Source organism: Artibeus jamaicensis, unplaced genomic scaffold, assembly GCF_021234435.1.
Source record: "Artibeus jamaicensis isolate MK-2021 breed Jamaican fruit bat unplaced genomic scaffold, CSHL_Jam_final contig_60, whole genome shotgun sequence".
NCBI lineage: Eukaryota > Metazoa > Chordata > Mammalia > Chiroptera > Phyllostomidae > Artibeus > Artibeus jamaicensis.
The window spans coordinates 11,846,151-11,861,871 of record NW_026521900.1 but is presented as its reverse complement, the minus strand read 5'-3'; the positions used below and the strand labels follow the sequence as shown (position 1 = coordinate 11,861,871).

Here is a 15,721-nt window from a genome sequence, read left to right as displayed (position 1 = left end):
CCAAATGAAAGGAAAGAAAGAAGCCTCAGAAAGAATACCAGATGAAATAGAGGCAAGTCAGCTATCAGATATTGATTTCAAAGCACTGGTTATCAGGAAGTTCAAAGAGGTCACAATGACCTACCAGAAACTACAGGGGAATTACAATGAACTTACTGCAAACTATATCAACATGAAAAAGAAAACAGAAACTATCAGCAAGGGCCAAGAGAAAATGAAGAATACAATTTTGGAGCTGGAGAACACAGAGGAAGTAATCAAAAGCAGAATTGATGAAGCAGAATATCAGATCAGCAAGTTGGAGGACAAAGCAGAAGAAAACACCCAGAAAGAAGAAGAAAAGGAAAAGAGGCTCAGAAAAACTGAAGAGGGATTAAGAAAAATGCAAGACAGTATGTAATGTAATAATATCCAAATAATAGGGATACCAGAAGGAGAAGAAAAAGAGCAAGGGATAGAAAATCTATTTGAAAAAGTAATGATGGAAAACTTCCCTAATTTGATGAGAGAAAAAGTCGCACAAATCCAGGAAACACACACAGTGCCAATCAAGAGGAACCCAAAGAGACCCACTTCAAGACACATCATCATTAAAATGGCAAAATTCCAAGACAAAGAGAGAGTCTTAGAGGCGTCAAAGGAAAAAAAAAGGAAGTAGTATACAAGGAAGCCCCAATAAGGTTAGTTGCTGATTTCTCAATGGAAACGCTCAAAGCAGGAAGAGAATATCAAGAAATATTCCAAGTAATGAGAACAAAAGGTCTGCAACCAAGGCTACTTTACCCAGCAAGGCCCTCAATCAAGATAGAAACCCAAATAAAGAGCTTCCATGACAAAAGAAGATTAAAAAAATACACCTCCACCAAACCAACTCTGCAAGAAATGCTACAAGGCCTGCTCTATGGAAAGGAAATAAAAGAGAAAATCCAAGAGGAACACAGGTACAAAAAAGGCAATAAGTACCTACCGATAATAATCTTAAACGTAAATAAATTAAATGCACAAATCAAAAGACATAGAATAGATCAATAGATAAGAAAGCATGACCCGCACATATGCTGCCTACAAGAGACCCACCTCAGGACAAAGGACCTACACATACTAAAAGTGAAGGGCTGGAAACAAATTTTTCCAAGAAAAAAAAAGCTAGGGGTAGCAATACTCATATCACACAAAACAGACTTCGAAAAAGGGGCCATAAAGAAAGACCCAGAAGGTCACTTCATAATACTCAAGGGAAGAATCCACCAAAAAGATGGAAACATTGTAAATATTTATGCACTCAACATGGGAGCACCCAAGTATATAAAAAAAATCTTAGAGGACTTCAAGAAAGATATTGACAGCAACACAATTATACTAGGGGATTTTAACATCCCACTATCAAATATGGTCAGATCTTCCAAACAAAATATAAACAAATATTGTGGAATTGAAAAACGCCCTACATGAAATGGACTTAACTGTTACATATAGACCCTTTCACCCCAAAGAAGCTAAATACTCATTCTTTTCAAACGCAGAGGGGACATTTTCAAACATAGACCACATGATAGGACGCAGAACAAGCCTCGACAAATTCAAGAAAACTGAAATCATACCAAGCATTTTCTCTGATCACAAGGGACTGAAACTGGAAACAAACCACAAAGGAAAAGAAGACCCAAAACACTCAAAATCATGGAGATTGAATGGCATGCTGTTAAACAATGAATGGGTCAAGAATGAAATTAGGAAAGAAATCAAAAAGTTTCTGGAAACAAATGAAAAGGAACTCCCAACAATCCAAAACTTATGGGACACAGTGAAGGCAGTCCTGAGAGGGAAGTTCATAGTAATATAGGCCTACCTAAAAAAGAAACATTTCAAACAAACTAACCTTACGCCTACAAGAACTCGAGGAACAACAACAACAAAGAAAGCCCAGAGCAAGTAGAAGGAAGGAAGTAATCAAGATCAGAGCAGAATTAAATGGCATGGAGACTAAAAGCACAATTCTAAGAATCAATGAATCCAGGAGCTGGTTTCTTCAAAAGATAAACAAAATTAACAAGCCTTTAAGCAGGATCATCAAGAAAGAAAAGAGAGGACCCCAATAAATACAATCAGAAATGAAGGAGGAGAGATTACAACTGATACTACAGAAATACAAAGCATTGTAAGAAACTACTATGAAGAACTGTATGCCAAGAAATTTGAAAACTTAGGTGAAATGGACAAATTTCTAGAAAAATGTACTCTTCCAAAACTCAATGAAGAAGAAGTAGAAAGCCTCAACAGACCAATAACAGCAGATGTATCTGAAACAATAATAAAAAACTCCCAATACACAAAAGCCCTGGACCAGATGGTTTTAAAAGAGAATTCTACAAGGCATTTAAGGAAGAGCTAACACCTATTCTTCACAAACTATTCTCCCAAATCCAAAATGATGGAAGACTTATAAACTCCTTTTATGAAGCCAGCATCATCCTAATCCCAAAACCAGGTAAAGACACAACGAAGAAAGAAAACTTCAGGCCAATATTGCTGATGAACACAGACACTAAAATCCTCAAAAAAAATATCGGCAAACTGCCTTCAACAATACATTAAAAAGATCATACACCATGACCAAGTGGGATTCATCCCAGGGATGCAAGGATCATTCAATATTCACAAATCAGTAAATGTAATAAATCACATAAACAAAAGCAAAGACAAAAATCACATGATCATATCAACAGATGTGGAAAAAGCTTTCAATAAGGTACAACACCCATTTATGACAAAAACACTCAACAAAGTGGGAATAGAGGGAGCATTCCTCAATATAATAAAGGCCATATATGAGAGACCTACAGCCAACATCATACTCAATGGGCAAAAACTAAAATCTTTTCCACTAAGATCATGAACAAGACAAGGATATCCACTTTCACCACTTCTATTCAATATAGTATTGGAAGTTTTACCCACAGTGATCAGACAAGAAAAGAAAATAAATAAATAAATAAAAGGCCTCCAAATTAGAAAGGAGGAAACAAAACTGTCACTATTTGCAGATGACATGATAGTGTACATGGAAAATCCTACAGACTCTACCCAAATACTGCTCAACCAAATAAATGATTTGGCAAAATAGCACACAGAGTCAATATCCAGAAATCAAAGGCGTTTTTGTATACAAACAATGAAATAGCAGAAGCAGAAATAAAAAAAAAAATCCCATTCGATATAGCAAAAAGAAAAATAAAATACCTAGGAATACACCTAACCAAGGAGGTAAAAGACCTGTATGCAGAGAACTACACAAAACTGAAGAAAGAAATCAAGAAAGACAAACAAATGGAAACATATACCATGTTCACAGATAGAAAGAATTAGCATCATCAAAATGTCCATACTAACCAAAGACATTTACAGATTGAATTCAATACCTATTAAAGTACCAATGACATATTTCACAGACATAAAACAAACACTTCAAAAATTTATATGGAATCATAAAACAACCCCAACTAGCAGCTGCACTTTTGAGAAAGAAGAACAAAGTAGGAGGGATCACAATGCCTGATATCATACTGTATTACAAGGCAGTGTAATCAAAACACCCTGGTACTTGCATAAAAACAGACAAATGGACCAACAAAATAGAACAGAGAGCCCAGAAATAAAGCCAAGTCTCTATGGGCAATTAATATTCAAGAAAGGGGACAGCAACATAAAATGGACTGCAGATAGCCTCTTCAACAAATGGTGTTGGGAGAACTGGACAGCTATGTGCAAAAAATGAGACTTGAGCATTTACTTACACCATGCACAAAAATAAATTCAAGGTTGATAAAAGATTGACATATAAGTTGTGACACCATTAAAGTCCTCGAGGAGAACACAGGCAGGAAAATCTCAGATATTTCACACAGCAACAGTTTTACTGTATGTCCCCTAGAGCAAGGGACATGAAGAAAAGAACAAATGAGATCTCATCAAAATTAAAAGCTTCTGCACAGCTAAAAAAAACAATATTAAAATAAAAAGAGAACAAACTATATGGGAAAACATATTTGCCAATGATACATCAGGCAAATGTTTAATCTCCAAAATATACAAAGAACTTACACAACACTATAAGAAGACAAGCAACCCAATTAAAAAGTGGGCAAAGGACTTGAACAGACACTTCTCCAAAGAGCACACATAGAGGATCAAGAGACGCATGAAAAGTTGATCAATATCCCTAGCTATCAGAGAGGTGCAAATTAAAACCACAATGAGATACCACTTTATACCAGTCAGAATGGCCATCATAAACAAAGCAACAAATAAGTGTTGGAGAGGTTGTGGGGAAAAGGGGACCCTAGTTCACTGTTGGTAGGACTGCAGACTGGTACAACCATTATGGAAAACAGTATGGAATTTTCTCAGAAAAATAAAAATCGACCTGCCTTTTGACCCAGCAATTCCACTGCTAGGATTATATCCTAGGAATCCTGAAACACCAATCCCAAAGAACTATGCACCCCAATGTTCATAGCAGTACAATTTATAATAGCCAAGAGTTCGAAGCAACCTAGGCGCCCATCAGTAAATGAATGGATCCAAAAACTATGTTACATTTACACAATGAAATTCTATGCAGTGGAAAGAAAGAAGGAGCGCCTACCCTTTGCAACAGCATGGATGGAACTGGAAAGCATTATGCTGAGTGAAATAAGCCAGGTATTGAAAGACAGATACCAGATGATCTCACCTTTAACAGGAACCTAAACAACAAAGCAAACAAGCAAGCAAAATATAACCAAAGACACTGAAATAGAGAAAAAACTGACAGTGACCAGAGGGGAGAGGGGAGCAAATTTCAGGGGGAAAGGGGAAGGATATACAATAACTAATATAAAGGACACATAGACAACAACTAAGGGGAATGGAAATGGGAAGGAAGTGGGGAGAACTGGGGGGTGGGCTGGGATGGGAGTAAAAGACAGAAAATTGTACTTGAACAACAATTAAATAAATTATTTTTAAAAAGACCATAAACAAACTCATATATATGTGATTAAAAATATCATTTCAAACCAGTGGATAATGAAAAACAATAACTGATATCAGAAGAACTAGATATACATTGGAGAAAGGTGTATAGATGTTGATATCAAAACCAAAATAAATTCCAGACAAAGATTTAAATGTGAACATGAAGGTATAAATGTTCAAGAAGAGGAGTTACAACCAAGATGGAGGCAGAGGTAGAGGCCCTTGTCTTCCTTGCCCAACAAAAATGATGATTACAACCAATATAAAACCAATAAAAACCAGAATGGCCAGAAAATCAAACTGCATCGAACTCAGTCTACCAAGGAATTAAAGAAACAGTCAACCAGAACAACCAGACCAGTAAGACCTGCAGCAAGTTGCAGACCACGTGGGTCAGGCTGAGAGAATGGGAAACTGAGACTCAGAGCTGACTGTGGACTACAGCAGTTGCTACGGTGCGAGAAACTCCCAGTTTCACACAAGAGTTTGTTGGAAAGTAGGCTAGAGCTGAGGATGCAAGCTGAATTGTTCCCTCTCTGATCCCTCCCCCACAGGCAGGGCCAAAGTGCAGCAAGAAGGGCTGCCCTGCCCTGATGAATACTTAAGGCCCTGCCCCCTTACAACTTAACAGGTGTGCCGAGACAAAGAAATATGGCCCAAATGAAAGAACAGAGAAAAACTTCAGAAAGAGAACTAAGTGATGAGGAGATAGCAACCTATCTGATGGAGAGTTCAGAGCCCTGGTAATCAAAATGCTCACAGAACTGACTGAGCTTGGTCAAAAAATGAAAAAACAGATGAACAACACCCAAAATGAAATAAAGACAAAAAAAAAAATTCAGGGAACCAACAGTGACAGGAAGGAGACCAGGACTCAAATCAATGATTTGAAAGAAAAAGAAGAAATAAACATCTAACTGAAACAGAATCAAGAAACAAGAATTCAAAAAAATGAAGAAACACTTTGGAACCTCTGGGACAACCTGAAATGTTCCAAGATCTGAATTATAGGGGTACCAGAAGGAAAAGAACAACAGCAAGAAATTGAGAAAATTTTTGAACAAATAATGAAGGAAAATGTTCCCAATATGACAAAGAAAATAGACTTCCAGGAAGTCCAGAAAGCCCAGAGAATTCCAAAGAAGTTGCACCCGAGGAGGAACACACCAAGGCACATCAGAATTATATTACTCAACATTAAAATGAAGGAGAGAATTCTAGAAGCAGCAAGAGATAAGGGGACAGTCACCTACAAAGGAGTTCCCATCAGACTGTCAGCTGGTTTCTCAAAAGAGACCTTCCAGGCAAGAAGGGGCTGGAAAGAAGTATTCCAAGTCATGAAATCCAAAGACCTACATCCAAGATTGCTCTATCCAGCAAAGCTTTCATTTAGAATGGAAGGGCAGATAAAGTGCTTCTCAGATAAGATCAAATTAAAGAAGTTTATCATCACCAAGCCCTTATTACGTGAAATGTTAAAGGGACTTATCTAAGAAAAAGAAAATAAAAAATGTGAACAGGAAAATGACAACAAACTCAGAACTGTCAACAAATGAACCTAAAACAAAAGAAAAATAATGAAAACAAAAACTAAGTCAACATCTAGAACAGGAACAGAATCAGAGAAATGGGCATCACATGGAGAGATTTCAGTGGGGAAGGGAAGAATCGGGGGAAGGATACAGGGAAGAACAAGCATAATTGATAGGCATAAAATAGATGGGGAAAGACAAATTGGTACAGGAAACATAGAACTCAAAGAACTTATATATACAACCCATGTACATGAACTAAGGGGGGAATGCTGGAGAGTTGGGGGGTGCAGGGCAGAGGGGGGATAGAAGGGGGGAAATTGGGAAAACTATAATAGCATAATCAATAAAAAATCATTAAAAAATAATAGTATGGGAAATGGAGAATCAAAGGTCTTACATATGTATGACCCATGGTCATGAACTAAGGCAGGAGAATGCTGGTGGGATGGGGGGTACAGAGTGGAGGAGAATTAAGGGAAGAAAAAAATGGGACAAGTATAATAGTATAATCAATAAAATGTATTTTAAAGAAGAAAAAAATGTCCATGAAAAATTCAGAGAAAGCTTTATATGTTTATTAATGGAAAAGAGTTTTCTAAGCAAGGAAAAAAATTAAAACCATAAATGAAAGAACTAATATACTTGACTAATTAAAATGCCAACGCCCCTGTACATCAACCAAAAATAACACATTAAAATTTTTCACTTACCACATGGCAAAGAATATAACATCCCATGTTGGTAAGATTATGAGAAAATAATCACTTTCATTCAGTACTGGTAAAAGTACAAATAGGAATGACACTTCCAAGGCACAGTCCCCTATATGTAAAAAAATTTTAAATGTACACTGTTTTCGTCTAATACTTCTATTCCTAGTAGCTTACTCCAAAAAATAAAGAATACAGTTATGAACAATGCAAATGTATGCATGTTCATTGCAGGAATATCTCTAAGAGGAAAATTTGGAAATAACCTAAATATTCAATATGGGTTTGAGTAAATGATGACGGTTGAAGAACAGAATACTATACAGTCAATATAACTGATGCAAAAATATGCCAACTTAACTAGAATATGTTCACAATTACATGCACATTGTTACAGGAGAAAAAAGGCAAGTCACAAAACAGTATAAAGAGGACATAACAGGGACTTCCACCAAGATGGAGGCATAGGTGGAAACACTTTGCTTCCTCGCACAACCAAATCTAAAAACAACAAAGTTTTAACAACAATAAATGCAACCAAAACACAGAAAATCAAACAATATGGAGTCCAAAAACAACGTACAGCTCAGCTAAACCTGTGAGAAGGGCGAAGCCAGCAGCGGAGTGGTTGGGCAAAACCAATACCCCGACCCCAGCGGCGCACAAGCAGCCCAGGGCGCAGATCCTAGGTATGGGGTAGCTACAAGAAGGCTTGGGGTGCGGCTGGCTGTCTGAGGTTGCGCATTTGCTCGCAAATAAACCAATGAAGAGATGTGCATTGAGACTGACCGAGCAGGCCCCAGCTCAGGGTGCAGGGCGGCAGACTCGCACATTTGCGCTCAGATAAACAGGCGGGGGCAAGTGGTGAGGTGGACCTGGTTAGCGGAGAGGACCGCCCTTGCTCCCTCTCTGACCCTGCCCCCACATACAGTGTCACAATCCTGCGACCTGGGTGGCCCCACCCTGGTGAACATCTAAGGTGCCTCTCCTCATACGTAACAGGCACACAAACAGATCAAAACATGGCTCAAGAACAACTCAGAGCCCCAGAGCCCATAAATCTAAGCAATGAAGAAATAGCCAAACTTTCAGATGCACAGTTCAAAACACTGGTGATCAGGATGCTCACAGAACTGGTTGGTTTTAGTCACAAATTAGAGGAACATATGAAAGCTAAACTAATTGAAATGAATAGAAATGCACAGGAAACCAATAGTAATGGAAAGGAGACTGGGACTCAAATCAAGGGAGCAGACCAGAAGGAAGAAAAAGATGACCGAACAGAAAAGAATGAAGAAATAAGAATTCAAAAAAATGAGGAGAGGTTTAGAAACCTCCAGGACATCTTTAAATGCTCCAACATCCGAATTATAGGGGTACCAGAAGGGGAAGAGGAACAGTCACGAGTGGAAAACTTATTTGAACAAATAATAAAGGAGAACTTCCCCATTCTGGCAAAGGAAATAGATTTCCAGGAAATCAAGGAAGCTCAGAGAGTCCCAAAGAAGTAGGACCCAAGAAGGAACACACCAAGGCACATCATCATTACATTAGCCAAGATTAAAATGAAGGAGAGAATCCTAGAAGCAGCAAGAGATAAGGGGACAGTCACCTACAAAGGAGTTCCCATCAGACTGTCAGCTGATTTCTCAAAAGAGACCTTACAGGAAAGAAGGAGCTGGAAAGAAGTATTCCAAGTCATGAAAACCAAAGACCTACAACCAAGATTGCTCTATCCAGCAAAGCTTTCATTTAGAATGGAAGGACAGTTAAAGTGCTTCTCAGATAAGTTCAAATTCAAGGAGTTCATCATCACCAAGCCCTTATTAGATGAAATGTTAAAAGGGACTTACCTAAGAAAATGAAGATAAAAAAGATGAACAGTGAAAGGACAGCAAACTCACAGTTATCAACAACCACATCTAAAACAAAAGCAAATTAAGAGGACAGCTAGATCAGGAGTGAACCATAGAAATGAAGATCACATGGAGGGTTAGCAACAGGGGAGTGGGAGAAGGAGAAGGGGGGAAAAGGTACAGAAAATAAGTAGCATAGACAGTAGATAGAAAATAGATAGGGTGGAGGGTAAGAATAGTAGGGGAAATGTAGAATCTAAAGAACTTGAGACACGTGTTCATGAACTAAAGGGGAGGAATGGTGGGGGAGGGGTGTGCAGGGGAACAAATGGAACAAATGTCCCCCCTCCAGGGGAACAAAGGGGGGGAATAGAACAAATGTGATGGCATAATGAATGAAATTTAAAAAATATTTTTAAAAAGATGACATAATAATCCTAAATGTGTACAAGGAGGGACCCAAAATAAATCAGAATTTAATTATAAAACTTGTGTATTTATTTATTCTTAGATGTTTAACCTTCAGCCACCAAGTATTCTACATTTGATGCAATATAACTATTGAGACATTTTTCCCACTGCTCAAAACAGTTTTTCAACTTGTTGATTTTGATGCTTCTTAATGCTGATTTTTTGTTTCACCTTTTCAACACCAGTAAAACATTTCCCTTTGAGGACTTTTTTCATCCAGGGAAACAAACAAACAAAAATGTCACTTGAGGTGAATTTTGGTGAAGAGGAAGGTTGAGGTAAGGAGGGTCATGCCATTTTTGGCCAAAAACTGCTGAACACTCAATGCAGTGTGGTCAGGTGCACTCATAAATCGCCCATCATGAAAACGGCAAACACACTGAAAGAGTCTTCAAAAAAATTCACTGAAGTCAAATGCAGCCTCTCACAACAATGCCAACTGGTACACTGATGCAGATAGGTTCATAGAACACTCACCTATCAGGGGAAGGCTGTACTACAAAAGGCCCAGCCACCAGAAGATAATTACAGGATTTTTATTTTTTGAGTCCCCCCTCATGTTTGTAGTAACAGATTTTCAACATATACAATGCAAAAAAAATGACAAAATTGAAAAGAGAAGTAGACAAATTCACACTTATAATTGAAAACATCGGCATTCCTCTTTTGTGAGAATTAGTAGACAGAAAATCAGCAAAGATAACGAAGAAATTAAACACCATCAACCAACTGAATCCAACTGACATAGAATGCTCCACCCAACAGCAGTGGAATACACATTCTTCTCAAGTACACATGGAATATTCCCTAAGGCAGACCATATCTTGGGTAATAAACCTTTTAAAATTTTTAAAGAATTAAAATCGTACATAAGTGGTTTATTTTACCACAATGGAATTAAACTAGAAATCAGTAACAGAAAAATAATGGTGAAAATTCCAAACACTTGTAAATTAAACAACAAACTTCTAAACACTCCATGAATTACAGAGGAAGTTTCCCCAAATTTATAACATGCAGATAAAGCAGTGCTTACAGAGAAATTGATAACTTTAAATGCTTATATTATGAAAAAAGAAAGGTCTGAAATCAATAATCTAAGCTTCTACCTTAAGAAACAAGAAAAATAAAGCGAATTAAACTCAAAGAAGAGGAAAGGACATAATAAAAATTAAAGCACATAGCAATAAAACTGAAAACAGAATATAAAGAAAATTAATCAAACCAAACACTGGTTATTTGGGGAAAATCAATATAATTGATTAACAAAATGAGAAAAGACACAAATCACCAAATATCAGGAATGAAACAGTAAATAATACAGGAAATACTATAAACAACTCTATGCACATAAATTCAACAACTTAAGGTGAAATGGACTAATTCTTTGAAAATCACAAACTACCAGAAGTCATCTGAAATGAAATAGGTAACTTGAATAATCTTTTAACTCTTAAAGAAATTATATTTTTAGTTAAATTCAGGGAAAAGAAAAAAAACCCTCAGGCCCAGATGGTTTCACTTGCAAATTCTATCAAACATTTAAATAATAAATAATATCAACTGTACATATAATTTAGAATTCTAAAAAATAATCTGGGATATTTTTTCAAATTATTTTATGAAGGAAGTATTATTTTCATACCAAAAACAGACAAAGACAGTACAAAAAAAACTCCACTACGGACCTATAGGCCAACATCCATCAGAAACATAGATGCAAAAATCTTCAACAAAATATTAGCACATATAATGCAACAGTATATAAAAAGAATAACACACCAGGGCCAAGTGATGTTTATCCTAGGAATATGAGGATGCTTCAATATTTAAAAATCGGTCAATGTAATCCACCATATTAATAGTCTTAAACAAAAAGTCATATCAATAGATGTAAGAAAAATTAATCATTTATGATAAATATACATCAGCAAACTAGGAATGGAAAGTAACTTTCTCAACCTGATCAAAGGTATCTACAAAAACTCAACATTAAGCCCTGGCTGGTGTGGCTCAGTGGACTGAGTGCCAGCCTGCAAACCAAAGTGTCACTGGTCCAATTCCCAGTCAGAACATATGCCTGGGTTGCAGGCCAGGTCCCCCAGTTGGGGGCATATGAGAGGTGGCCACATATTGATGTTTCTCTCCCTCTCTTTCTTCCTCCCTTCCTCTCTGTCTGAAAATAAAGAAATTAATTTCAAAAGAAAACTCTATATTAAGATCATATTAATGGTGAAAGAGTAACTGCTTTCTTCCTAAGATTAGGAATAACAAACACAAGACTGCACTCTTACTGCTCCTATTCAACATCATAATGGAAGTCCTACACAGTGCAATAAAACACAAAAATGAAATTAACAACATGCATATTGGAAAGAAATAAAACTGTGTCCATTTAAAATGACATAATTGTCTACACAGATAACTTCAAGAAATGAAAGTAATATGATTTTAAAAATAATTTATTTTAATTTACTGTTGGTTATCTATAATAGTTTGTTGATCCTAGGTCTTTTGACTCAATTTAAAAATCAGTCTAAAATATATCTAAAGTCTATTTTCTAAAATAAAGTTTGTTACTCCTTGGTATTCTAAAAAAACTAAGAATATAAGTTTTAGGTTTTAGTGAGGTCACATAATACAAGGTCAAACACAAATATCAATATTTTATAGCAGTAGTGTAAATCTGGAAACCTAAATTTTAAAAAATACCATTTACAATAGCTCCAAGAAACTAAGATATTTTAGTAAAAATCTAACAAAATATGTACAGGATCTGTATGGTAAAAAAGAATTCTAACTAAGTAAATGAGATGTAATACAATCATGAGCTGAAAGATTCAACATACAAAATATTATCAATTCTGTTCAACTCCTACCTATAGATGTGTGTTGGGAGGTTCCCAAGAGCACATTCCTAGGTGGAATCACAGGACTATGAATATAGTCATATTGATGGCTACTATTTATTATAACAAAAGATACAAAGCAGTTTCAGCAAAGGGGAAAAAAGTATAGGCAAAGTTGGTCAAAAACCAAAACCAAGCTTCTAAGAGTCCTGTCCCAGTAGAGTCATTTAGGGTGCACTTAATTCCTCCAGGAATGAGATGTGACAATACATGTAAAGTGTTGTCTACAGGGGACCTCATTAATGACTCAATGCCTAAGATTTTATTGGGTGTTGGTAACGTAAACACTCTCTGCTTAGCATGTACCAAAATTCCAGACTCCCAGAAGAAAAGCAGCTAATCAGAATAAACCACATTTTCTGCACAGTTAAAGTACAGTTATAATTAAGAAAGGGTTTTATAGCAGTATACAGAACTGTTTACCAGTCAAGTTCCCAGATGCCAGCCAAGGGCCAACTTTGCAAACAGGCCTTTCTAAGGACAGCAGTATTAGGTCCATTATGTTAACTCTTTTCTGAGCAAAATGTAACTCAGTTCCAATCAAACTCAGCAGGATTTTTTGTAGATATTGCTGAACTGATTCTAAAATTTATATAAAAAGGCAAATAAATTAGAAAAGCTAAAACAGTTTTGAAAAAAGAATAGAGTTGAAAGAATCATGTTAACTACTTTTAAGAATCACAATATTATAAAACTGTAAAAGTAAAGACAGTATGATATTGGCAAAAAGATAGAAACAGAAGTCAATGGAAAAGAATACAGCATAGAAATAAGTACAGAAATGGACCCACACAAATAAGGCCAACGGATTTTGGGCAAAGGCATAAAAGGAATTTAGTGAAGAAAATGTATTTTTCCATAAATGGTGTTAGAACAATTGGACCTCCATATGCAAAAAGTGAACTTTGACCTCAAAATTGTTATGCCTTATACAAAACTTAAAAGGCATTATAGATTTAATTTTAAAACTATAAAACTTTTAGATAAAATATAGGAGAAAATATTTATGACCTAGGTTTAGTCAAAGAGTTCCTAGACATGACATAAAAGGTACAATCCATAAAGAAAACATTAAAAAACTAGACTTTATCAAATTTAAAAACTTTTGCTTTATAAAAGACAGATAAGAGATAAAAAGGCTGCAGACAGGTAGGACATATGGTACATAACATCCAACAAAAAATTTGTATCCAGAATATGTAAAGAACTCTCATTATTTGACAAGAGTAAAATAAATTACCCAATTTGAAACTGGATAAAAGACTTAGAAACTTCAGCAAAGAGAATATATGGATGACAAATAAGGATGATGTTTATTATTAGCCCTTGAGGGGATGCAAATAAAATCTATGATGAGATTCCTCTATACACCTACTAGATGGATGAAATTTGAAAACAAATACTAACAATACCAAGTGCCAGCAAGGATGCAGAGCAATTAGAACTCTCCTAACATCTTACATGATAATGAAAGATGGTACAGTCACTCTGTGACAATTTCTCATTAAGTTAAATGTACTTTTACCATATCACCCAGAAATACCACTCCTGGGTATTAATGTTGGAAATAAAAACTTATACTCACATAAAAACCTGTACATGAATGTTTGTAGCAGTACTTTTCAGAGCCTCAAAAACTGGGAACAACCTGAATGCCCTTCAGTGGGTAGATGGTTCAATAATAGGTGGTACATCCATGCCATGGAATATTACTCAGCAATAAAAAGGAATGAACTATTGATTCACACAACTTGGATGGCTCTTAAGGCAGTTATGGTGAGTAATAAAAGTCAATCTCAAAAGGTTACATATTATATGATTCCATTTATATAACATTCATGAAATCAAAAAATTATAAAAGTGGAGAACAAATTACTAGTTTCCAGACAGGAAGGTAAGAAAAGGGACATAGTTGTGGTTATAAAAGGGTAATATGAGGGATCCTTGTAGTCATGGAATAGTTCTGTATCTTAACTGTGGTGGTGGTGAGGCTTACAAAATTTACATGTGTGATCAAATTATATAGACCATGCACACACACACATGCATGCAAAACTAATGAAATTTAAATAAGGCCTGTGGAACTCAATTGTGACTCTATATTACATTTATGAAAAATGTTATCATAGGGAGAAAGGTAAAGGGTACACAGGACCTCTCTATACTATTTTTGCAACTTATTATAAATCCATTATTTCAAAACAAATGTTAAAATTTCATGGAACTACATACTAAAAGTCAACTCTGATTCTCTATCAAAAGGTGTACATTAGCATCACTTGTGGAGCTCTATAAAAATATGGGTGCCTGAGTCATACACCACAATTCTGATTTGATAAGTCTGAGATGGGTCCTGTGCATCTGTGATTCCGTGATCTGTGCACCAAAGGTGCATCCCTAGTGAATAACCACCACTTTAAATATGGGGGGTAATATATACACACATTAACAGTGGCTGTGAGATCATAATTATTATTTACTTTCTGAATAAATGTGAATTTTTGTGTAATAAACATAATAGCTTTTATTAAAAAGATCCTATTCATCATTATAGTTGATAAACATATTTTATATCTTAACTATTTATTCCCTCTCCCTACTCCCAATTTCAATTACCCATGAATGGGATGAGTAGATCTTCTCTATTCTCTGTTCTCATCTACATTACTAATAAAAATGTTGATCAGAACAAAGTCAGCTATCAGTCCACTAGAAATCTTGTTCTGGTTTGGTAGTGATCAACAATCTTTGGGATCAATCTTATTTAAGATCTCTCCAAATTCTACTCTTATCTAATTTACTTAGATAAGAGTACTTTATCATTCTCATAAGATGAGAGATATTTTTATGCTTTGCTGATGTCCAAATCTACCACATTTCCCTTGTCTGTCACTCCAAAGTGAGCCTGAACCACTTCTCTGGCATTTAAAGGATATTAAACTATATTACTTTTTCTCCCCAATTATATAGTAACATTCTTCTGAGCATAAACTATGCCTTATATTCCTGTGCAAACTCCATAGCTATTCATTCAATTCTATTCATTCAAAAACTACTTATTGACACCTTGGTATGTGCTAGGTACTATTCTAGGCTATCCTTCCTTAGTATAAAGTGATAATTAAGTATTCATAGTCATATTCCCTCAATAACTAACCCTGGACAAGCAGTTAATTGCCATGTTTTGTGCTACACTGTCCTTCCTATTACCCATCCCACCTGAA

At 35.9% G+C, this 15,721-nt stretch overlaps 1 protein-coding gene across 6 annotated transcripts in view; it reads right to left on the bottom strand.

Moving 5' to 3' along the window:
• CCNB3 (cyclin B3) overlaps nucleotides 1–15,721 on the bottom strand; it is an 80,153-nt gene that overhangs the window by 17,474 nt on the left and 46,958 nt on the right. The window lies entirely within an intron of this gene.